Here is a 10,930-nt window from a genome sequence, read left to right on the forward strand (position 1 = left end):
CAAATGTATTCTTTTAAAAAGTAGAGCATATGGCCCTTGCCTGGTGGTTCAGTTGGTTGGAGTGTCATCCCATAGACAAAAAGGTGGCAAGTTCAATTCTCATTAAGGGCACATAACTGAGGTGGGAGGTTGAGGTACATACTGGAGGCAACTGGTTGATGTTTCTGTCTCACATCTCTCTCTCTCTCTCAAAATCAATGAAAACTTATTCTCAGGTGAATATTAAAAATAATAAAAAGTGGAGCATATGGAATTTTATATAAAATATGATAATGTTTGTGAAACAAATCAGCTCTTTTTTATTTAAATCTACACTAATGAAAGAGAAAGATGCAAATTGTTAATACCTTCGCAACACCCACCAGCCAATCAGGATTGAGTATGAAAATTAACCCAACAAAGATGGTGGGTTAATTTGCATATGCAGGCACTGAGTGGCCGTGGGCGTTCCGCACCACCCCCAGCCGCTCTGGGCCTCTGGGCAGCGTGGGAAGGCAGAAAGGCTGCTCCAGCTGGAGTGAAGGCAGTGCCGGCAGCCAGGGGAAGGAAGGCCCATTCTTTCACGAATCTTTGTGCATCGGGCCTCTAGTAGCCACATAAAAATAAATCTATTTATATCAATGCCATGTTTCTCACAATGTATAAGTAACCCTACACTTGTAGTCTCATTGACTTGTCTTCTCAGTCATAATACTAGTAATGGCCTTGGAACCTGACTTGGCGAATAATTGATATAAGAGAAAAGATAATTATTATTCAAGAAGTTTTTGGAATCCTGAAAATAGGGCATAAGTAGAAGAGTCTGTTGAGGATATAGTATGGATAAAAATTATCAAATAGTAACATGCATCTTTGCAAGTGTACAATACAATGAAATGGATAAGATGCCTATAAAAAGGACTTGTATGCATGCATATAAGCAAAACCAATGGATGCAGACAACAGGGGATGAGAGTGAGGGCATGATTGGGGGGTGGGCAATGGGGGGATAAGGAAACATATATAATACCTTAATCAATAAAAAAAGATGCCTATAGTAAAGTGGTAGGCCCCATAAAATTGAAATAAGTATCCTATAAAAAAAAAACTATGGTAAATATTCTTATAGCTAAATTAATCAATGATAACACCATTTTTTATGTTTATTCTGTTCTATGCATTTAACTCAGAGAAGTTGATACTGTATTAGCTTATCAAAATTTTGTGGGACTTAAGAAAGAAGTTAAGTGGTAAGGAGAAAGTCTATAATATTCCCCTCTATTTCTAGTAATATCTAATCTAATAAAAGACAAACATGCAAATTGACCGTACCTTTGCTATGCCTTAAGCCACGCCCACCAGCCAATCAGAGCGACTATATGCAAATTAACGCTACCAAGATGGCGACCGGCAGCCATGGAGCTGGAACAAGCATGAGGCTTGGTTGCTCCACTGATAAAGGAAGCCAAGCTACTCATGGCCAGCTGTAGCCTCCACAAAAGGCAACAAAGTTTCAATTATAGAAGGTAAATAAATCCCATAATAAAAAGATAAAAAGAAAAAAAAGGAGAGGCTGGGAGCTTCCGTTGCCAGGGGGCTAGGCCAGCCTGAAAACGGCCCTCAGCCCCTCAGCCAGAGTGGCCAGGCATCACAGTGGGGACTCCCCACCTTAAAGGGGGTGTGGCCAGCCTGAAAATAGCCCCTCACCCAGGCTGGTCAAACCTCCACGGGGTGAGGGTCCCCACTGGCGGGGGGGGGCTTGACAAGTCTGCAAATAGTCATCAGCCCCTCACCTCGGCTGGCCAGGCACCCCAGTGGGGACCCCCACCTGAAGGGGGTGTGACCAGCTGCAAACAGCCATCATCCCCTCACCCAGGCTGGCCAGGCACCCCAGCGGGACCCCGATCCTGATCCAGGACACCCTTCAGGGCAAACCAGCCAGCCCCCACCCGTGCACCAGGCCTCTATCCTATATAATAAAAGGGTAATATGCAAACTGACCCTAACAGCAGAAAGACTGGGAACGACTGGTCACTATGACACACACTGACCACCAGGGGGCAGATGCTCAATGCAGGAGCTGGCCCCTGGTGGTCAGTGCGCTCGTACAGGGAGAGCTCTGCTCAGCCACAAACCAGGCTGATGGCTGCCAGCACAGCGGTGGTGGTGGGAGCCTCTCCCGCCTCGTCAGCAGCACTAAGGATGTCCAACTGCAGCTTAGTTCTGCTCCCTGCTGGTAAGTGGACATCCCCTGAGGGCTGCCACGCTGCCAGAGGGATGTCTGACTGCCAGCTTGGGCCCGATCCCCCAGGGAGCGGACCTAAGCCAAGCAGGTGGAAATCCTCTGAGGGGTCCCAGACTGTGAGAGGGCACAGACCAGGCTGAGGGAAAACCTCGAGTGCACAAATTTTTGTGCACCAGGTCTCTAGTGTAAATTATATGATGAGGAATATGCTATTTAACTAAAAAATTATATGTAAAAAGTAAAATTATATTTTAACAATGTCAAACTATATAATCATCTTCCAAGTGGTTCTCTAAGTCTCCTCTTAAAAAAGAAAAAGAAAACATTCTTTATTCTTGAACTTTCCGTGTATATCTCTTATAAAATATGTTTTATAAGCAGACATTTAAAAAAAATATGTTTTGTAAGATTGTATGTTTGACTGAGTATCTGCATGCTAGAGGGATAGAGGTTTTGGAAACTGTAACTATTTTTTCACTTATTTAAATTACTTGAAGAATGATTTTAATATCCAAAATTCACTTATGATCCTAAAATATATCTTACCTTATCTTTACCAGTTAAAAAACAATATTTATGGCTAAATAATTAGATTTCTAAAATACAAGTTTCTATAAAATATGTGAAAATCAATATTAACAGAATACTTTGTCATGTTAGAAGAAAACTTGGCATTTAAAGAAAAGTATTTATAATTAAAAATTATACCTTAAGACACATTAATCACAATTTATATTATTTTTTTCCTTAGGTGAAGAACTGATATATATATACTAGAGGCCCGGTGCACAAAAATTTGTGCACTCGAGGGGCATGGGAATCCCTTAGCCGGGCTTGTGCCCTGTCACAGTCTGGAACCCCTCAGGGGATGACCACCTGCTGGCTTAGGCCCGCTCCCCTGGGGATTGGGCCTAAGATGGCAATCAGACATCCCTCTGGCAGGACGGCAGCCCTCAGGGGATGTCCACTTGCCAGCAGGGAGCAGGTATAAACTGCATTCGGACATCCTTAGCGCTGCTGAGGAGGCAGGAGAGGCTCCCACCACCAGCTCTGTACTGGCAGCCATCAGCCTGGCTTGTGGCTGAGCAGAGCTCCTCCCATGTGAGAGCGCCCTGACCACCAGAAGGCAGCTTCTGCATTGAGCGTCTGCCAACTGGTGGTCAGTGTGTGTCATAGTGATCAGTCATTCCCAGTCCTTCTGCTGTTAGGGTCAGTTTCCATATTACCCATTTACTATATAGGGTAGAGGCCTGGTGCACTGGTGGGGGCTGGCTGGTTTGCCCTGAAGGGTGTCCTGGATCAGGGTGAGGGTCCTGCTTGGGTGCCTGGCCAGCCTGGATGAGGGGATGTTGGCTGTTTGCAGCTGGTCACACCCCCTTCAGGGTGGGGGTCCCCACTGGGGTGCCTGGCCAGCCTGGGTGAGGGGCTGAGGGCTGTTTTCAGGCTGGTGGGCGACTGAAGCTCCCAGCCTCTCCTTTTTTATTTATTTTTTTATTCTGGGATTAATTTACCTTCTATAGCTGTCACTGGAGCTGAAAGCAGGCTCCAGTTCTGAGGCCATTGCCGGCTGAAAGCAGGTAGCTGGGTTTGTTTAGATTCTATAATTGAAACTCTGTTGCCATCACTGGCCGCTCTAAGCTCTGAGGCCTCACTGGCTGAATGCAGGTTTCTGGGGTTTGTTTAGGTTCTATAATTGAAACATTGTTTCATCCGGAGCTCAGAGCTGAGCTGCGGTAGGCGGGGAACATTGACTTCCTCCATCACTGGAGTAAGCAAGCCTCATGTTCATGTTCACTTCAGCTGCCTGGCTGCTGGCTGCCATCTTGGCTGGCAGTTAATTTGCATATCTCGCTGATTAGCCAATGGGAAGGGTAGCGAAGTTATGGTTAATTACCATGTTTCTCTATTATTAGATAGGATATGTCTTCACGGAAGAGTTTAAATATTTTATTAGGACTCTGTATATGCAGATAGATTGGTAGGTAACTAGATAGACATACTCTGTATGATTTAAGCACACATAATGTTAGGGGCAGAAATAGAATATTGGAAACTAATTATAATGATAAGAAATATTAATCATACTCCATTAACCATAATGTTTCTGTTCTGATGAGAAAACACATTCTAACCTGGCTGAGAGTTGTGCACTCTGGATATGGGAGCTAACATTGGAATGCAGTCTATCTTCCTTCTGAGAACTGCCTGTCATTATGGAAAGGTTTACAACCTCATGGCCCTGACAATCTAGTTCAGGAGGCACCTGCTCTTTACAACCCCCTGCCCCTATTACTTGTAATTTGGTCCGGGGGTGCCCAGAGGCACCCACCCTCCAGCCCACATGATTTGTACCCTGTAATGATTATCCCGTGCCCACTGTCCCATGCCTGTAATTCCTATTTCCTCACATAATCTTTGTCCTACCCAATACAGTCTAAGCAGCTGGCTTATAGTGGGGTCCAGAGCAGATTTTGTGGATGACCTGCTGCTCACCCATACTTGTGGCAATATTGGAATAAACACTCATATATGATTCAACCCTGTCTCTGCTTAATTGGCTCAAGTAGTGACAGGCAGTCCAGACCCCTTGGATGTACAGTTACAGTAACAGTACTCACACAGAGAAAGCCTTTTTTCTCATTCTCATTCTTTTTAAAATGGAAACTAGAATAATTTAGAGTGAATTAGTACATATTACCAAGGACAAAATTAAAAGCACATGTGTCTTCATGTCTGCTGTATGGGAGCCAGAGCTATTCTATTTTGCTTCAAGCTTCTTCCCTAAAAACAACTCAAGAGACTGCATTCTTATACCACTTAGGGCTCCCTCTGATGGTACATATTAATTTATATTGGCAGGAGGTTTTGGACGTTAGCCATTTGCCAGCTTTCCAAGTACCAATTGCACAGCTACAGATGTTACAACAGTAAGTAGGTACAGAAAAGTAGAAACCATGAAAAAATAATAATGAATTACTATTAATTTATTTGTGTTTATGTAAGCAATTGAGGGCTTATACACTTTTCATATTGGGAGTCTATTATTTGAGCAACTTAGCCTGCATGTTAATAAAGATAAGTTTCATGCTACTGCAAACATATAAGTTTAAAATTAGATCTATAAAATAATTGGCAAAGAAAAATATGTCTATTCAAAAAATGGGACTGCTTAGAAAGAACCTTGAACTTGTTCAAAAATTCTCAATCTATCTGTAGTAAGGTATATAAAACTACTAATATATTTTCAGTGTCACTGGCAAGAGTCCCAATAACTGTCATTTTCATTCAATGAATTACAGTTAAATGGTTTAAAATATGAAGTTGGCGGGGGGGCTGGGGGGGCGAAAGGGGAAAAATGAGATCTATGACCTGAATTGCTCACACAAAGATATCGTTTTAATAGAGTCTTTAAAGGTGTTTTATTCAATCTTAATATCCCAAATTTGAAAGATAATTAATCTATTTCAACTATTCATACCTCATCATAACCCAGTTTAAGCCAGTTCCCATAAGAAAGTTTAACTCTCATTATTATTGAAAATTGCATATCTTTAAATTAACCCATTCATTTGCTAATTGCACTCTATTTCAGGAAAATTCTTCTATTAACTTCACTAAAGGACAGAGGAAAATATGAGTGGGTTTTGAATTCAGATTATTTTTATGCATTGAAATGATAGTTATATTTATTAGTTATATATATATAGTTATATATATATACTATATATATATATAGTTTGTATATGTATATGTATACATATTAATCCTAACTCAAGGATTTTTTTCTATTGATTTTTAGAGAAAATGGAAAGGAGAGGGAGAGACAGAGAGAAACACCAATGTGAGAGAGACACATCGATTGGTTGCCTCCCAGATGCTCCTACCAGGGGCCGGGTGCCTGCAACCCAGGTAAGTGCCCTTGACCAAGTCATACCCAAGACCCTTTGGTCCACAGGCCGATGCTCTATCCACTGAGTGAACTGGCTAAGGCTATTAGTTATATTTTTAACTTCAATATTATTTTAACATCATTGAATGATAAAATAATATATATTGCTTATTTTTAAACAAATATACAGGAAACAACAATAGTCTTTAAAGCAATCACCCTGTAAAACTTTAAATTCACTGTCATCCTTGTCATTTATTGATAATATATGTCAATGTATAGATTTTGCGGGTTTTTTTTTAATTGATATAAAGGTATGACTGTATCAATAATTATTTTCTTTAGGGTGAATCTGAATTTAAAAAATAAAAATGTAGTAGTTGAATCAGTTTATGGTGAAAATAAATAATGTAAAATAAGGACGTGTGCACTCTTGGAGTTACAGTATTAGGGATCAAGTACCTGTGGAGTTTAATCCTAGGACTATAAATGATTAAAAAAAAATGACATGGCTTTAAATAACTTGAATAAAGTTTTAGGGCCAGGTTCTGCAAAACAGAACGATTTATATCAATTTGGTTCATTGTTTTGAAAGCTGAATTTAAAAATATGAAACTACCTAACACATGCAAACTAGATTGTATTTCTCAAAATATCAGATGGCAAAAAATGCTACATCATATGATAAAAGAAGAAAAGTGAAAGTTCCTTGTAATCTTTTCCTCCTATGAAAACCAGTGTTAACAATTGCATATCCTATCTAATAAAAGACAAAAAGGGTAATCAACTGTACCTTCGCTATGCTTCCCATTGGCTAATCAGGGCGATAGGCAAATTAACTGCCAACTGAGATGGCGGCCAGCAGCCATGCAGCTGAAGCGAGCAGGAGGCTTGCTTGCTCCAGTGATGGAGGAAGCCAAGGTTCCCCGCCTGCCATGGGCTGGGAACGACTGGTCACTATGACACACACTGACCGCCAGGGGGCAGACGCTCAATGCAGGAGCTGCCCTCTGGTGGTCAGTGTGCTCCCACATGGGGGAGCTCTGCTCAGCCATAAGCCAGGCTGATGGCTGCCAGTACAGTGGTTGTGGTGGGAGCCTCTCCTGCTTCCTCAGCAGCAATAAGGATGTCTGACTGCAGCTTAGGTCTGCTCCCCGCTGGCAAGTGGACATCCCCTGAGGGCTCCCCGGCTGCCAAAGGGATGTCTGGTTGCCAGCTTAGGCCCAATCCCCCAGGGAGCAGGCCTAAGCCAGCAGGTGTTCATCCCCTGAGGGGTCCCAGACTGTGAGAGGGCACAGGCCGGGCTGAGGAACCCCCCCCCCCATGAGTGCACAAATTTTTGTGCACCGGGCCTCTATTATATTATACTAGAGGACAAAAAAGAGCGAGAAAAAATTGTAAAGAGTAGTTAAATATTTTCTTTCTGTTTTTAATACCTTTTTTATTGGTTTTGAAAGAGAGAGAGAGAGACAGAGAGAGTGAGAAACATCAACAAGAAACACCATTTGGCTGCTTTCTTCATGTCCCTTACTAGGGATTGGGTAGGAGGAGCTGCTAACCCAGGCATGTGCTCTGACCAGGAATCCAACTGGCAAACTCTTCCTGGTGCAATGGACCACACCCAGCCAACTGAGCCACACTTGCTAAGGTGAGAAGTAAATATTTTCATCTTCTAAGAGGGAGTAAAAGGAAACAGCTTACCATCATAACTCAAGCAAATAGAAATCTAGAAAACCTCTGAAAAAAATCTTTGTTCCTGAGAAAAGGAGCAAAAAAAGTTTAACGTTACTTACTGACGGAGGGCAGTTTTATGGCCCCAGTGAGGTGACGGAAAACTCAAACAGCACTTTTCTCACAACAATTAATTGGTAAGTAAGGCAGAAAAGCAGCAAGGATTTAGAAGACTAAAACAATGTGTCCTTACTGCAATCATCTACAGTGGAATATACATTTTCCCCAAGTAAAGAATGGAATATTTACCAAGATAAACCTTATTTGGGGGCATAAATCAAGTCTTACTAAAGGTAAAAGGTAAAACATCATATCATGTATATTCTCTGAACATAACAGAATTAAAAAAATAAAAACAGGAAGCTATCCGGAAAACCCCTACATTTTGAAAATTAATAAACTTCAAAATAATTTATGCATGTCAGTTTTGCTCAGTGGTTAAAGCGTTGGTTTGCAAACTGAAGGGTCTTGGGTTAGACTCCTGGTTAAGGGCATGTACCTCAGCTGCATGTTCGGTTCCTGGTCCTGGTCAGGGCACGTGTGGGAGACAATCAGTTGATCAATGTGCCTCTCTCATAACAATGCTCCTCTTTCTCTCTCTCCCTCCTTTTCACTCTCTCTAAAAATCAATGAAAAAAAAATATTCTCAGGTGAGGATTTAAAAAGAGAGAGAGAGAGGGAGGAGATCAATGATAAAGAAAAGAAAGCAAAACTACAAAAGCTATAGGCACTACATGAATAATATGGGAATATTGGGGGGGGAGGACCTGAATGCTGGTAAATTCAATATAGTAAATATGAATATATTTTTTAAAAACCCAATATTTATAACAATGCAGAAAACTATAGAAGAAATTGATCTGAACAGCCACATGTGTACTTAAAAATGAATCCATTGTTAAAAACATACTATGTAACATTTAAGGAAAATATGGTGCAAATTATTCCAAAAAATGAGAGGTGGTAACACTTCTCAACTAATTTTATGAAGCTAGCATTTATTCTAAAACCAGACATGACAGTAAAGAAAAGAAAAATACAGATCATTACCTCCTATGACTATAGACTCAAAGAACCTCAGAATGTCAGCAAGTGGAATTCAATGATTTATAAAAGGTAGAGTACATCTCAAAAGAGTCGAGTTCATCCTAGAAATGCAGTGCAAAAGTCAAAAATCAACCAATGTAATTTACAACATTGATGTACCCCCAAAGTACCATGTAAACATTTCTATAGATGCAGAAAAAGCATTTGAAACAGTTCAACACCCACTCATGATTAAAATCCTGAGAAAATGAAGAAACATTCCTCAACCTGAAAAAGAACATCTATAAAAAACCTACAGGTAACAGTATATTAAACAGTGAAAGCCAGGAAGCTTTACTCAAATATCAAGAACAAGGCAAGAATATATATTTTCATTATGTTTAATTAACATTGTCCTGAATATCCTAGCATGTGCAATAAGGACATAAAACAATGAAATGCTGGCTGGAAAGGAAGAAATACAATTCATTTTATTTGATGGCATAAAAATCCAAGAAATCCACAGAAAAGCTAGTCAGTATATTTAGCTAATTTGCATTGTGTACCAAAATCAAGTGTAGTTCTATATAATAATAAATAATTGGAACTTGAAGTTGAAGAACACTACCATTTACAACTATAAATTATTAACAAAAAATCTAAAATTTAATAAAATATGGATAAGATTCATTAATAAAAGCTACAAATATTGCTGAAGAAAAATTTAAATGAAGAAATATATTATAAGTGAGAAAACCTACTATTAAAATGATAGTTTTCAACAATTTGATCTCTGAATAGAATGCTATTCTTTTTTTAAAAAAATATATTTTATTGACTTTTTACAGAGAGGAAGAGAGAGGGATAGAGAGTTAGAAACATCGATGAGAGAGAAACATCGATCAGCTGCCTCCTGCACACCTCCTACTGGGGATGTGCCCGCAACCAAGGTACATGCCCTTGACTGGAATCGAACCTGGGACCTTTCAGTCCGCAGGCCGATGCTCTATCCACTGAGCCAAACTGGTTAGGGCAGAATGCTATTCTAATAAAAACACAGCAAGCTAATTTTTAGAAGAAGGAGGAGGTAAAAATTGAAAAGCTGATACTCAAAAGTATATGGAAAATAACAAAATCTAGATAAATTAAAAAACCTTTATAAATGTGAAAAAATATATCAGGAAATATTAGGCTATGAAAATAATAAAACAAAAAGTTGAATTTGACAGAAAAAAATTTTTCAACTGAAATCACCTGAACATTTTAAATATTCACTAAGAAATTTATTGCTTGTTCCTAGGAAAAGTTAAATGACATATAGGGACTTAAATTTTAAAAAAAGAGCATTTCAAATATTGTGATATGTGTTCAAAACCATAATATATTATAACATACTATAACATAATATACTATAACATAAGATAACATAAGATAACGTAACATAACATAACATAACATATAATCCTAACTGCCCTCCTCTGCCAGCCTGTCCACCCCTATCTGCTCTCCCCTGCCAGCCTGATCACCCCTAACTTCTCCCCTCCTGGCCTGATTGCCCCTAACCGCCTCTGCCTCGGCCCCCGCCACTGTGGCTTTGTCCAGATGGAAGACCAGATGACAGGAAGATGTCAGGTTCACCAGTCTAATTAGCATATTACCCTTTTATTAGCATAGATAGATACAAAAAATAAAGTATCATTGTACTCAACTACCCTAATGCCATCATCTTTTTTATCCCTGAATTCTTCCAAAGAATAATCCATGTGTACTGCTTTCACTTACTTCTTAGTCATTCACTTATATGGACAAAGTTTCTACTTGTGTTAACTTATAATAAAAACAGTTCTCTGCCTTTCTATCATTCTTTGTGTAAATAGTAAGAGCCTTAGGGCATACTGATAAGGATTGAAATCACAACTCTGGGACCAGGAATATGTTAGCCTCTATAGTGCTCTAGTTCCTTTTACATAAAATTTCTTTATCCTATATAATAAAAGGCTAAAATGCAAATAGACTGAATGGTGGAACAACTGAACAACCAGTCACGGTGATGTGCGCTG

This window comes from Myotis myotis, unplaced genomic scaffold, assembly GCF_014108235.1.
Source record: "Myotis myotis isolate mMyoMyo1 unplaced genomic scaffold, mMyoMyo1.p scaffold_m19_p_2, whole genome shotgun sequence".
Classification (NCBI taxonomy): Eukaryota; Metazoa; Chordata; class Mammalia; order Chiroptera; family Vespertilionidae; genus Myotis; species Myotis myotis.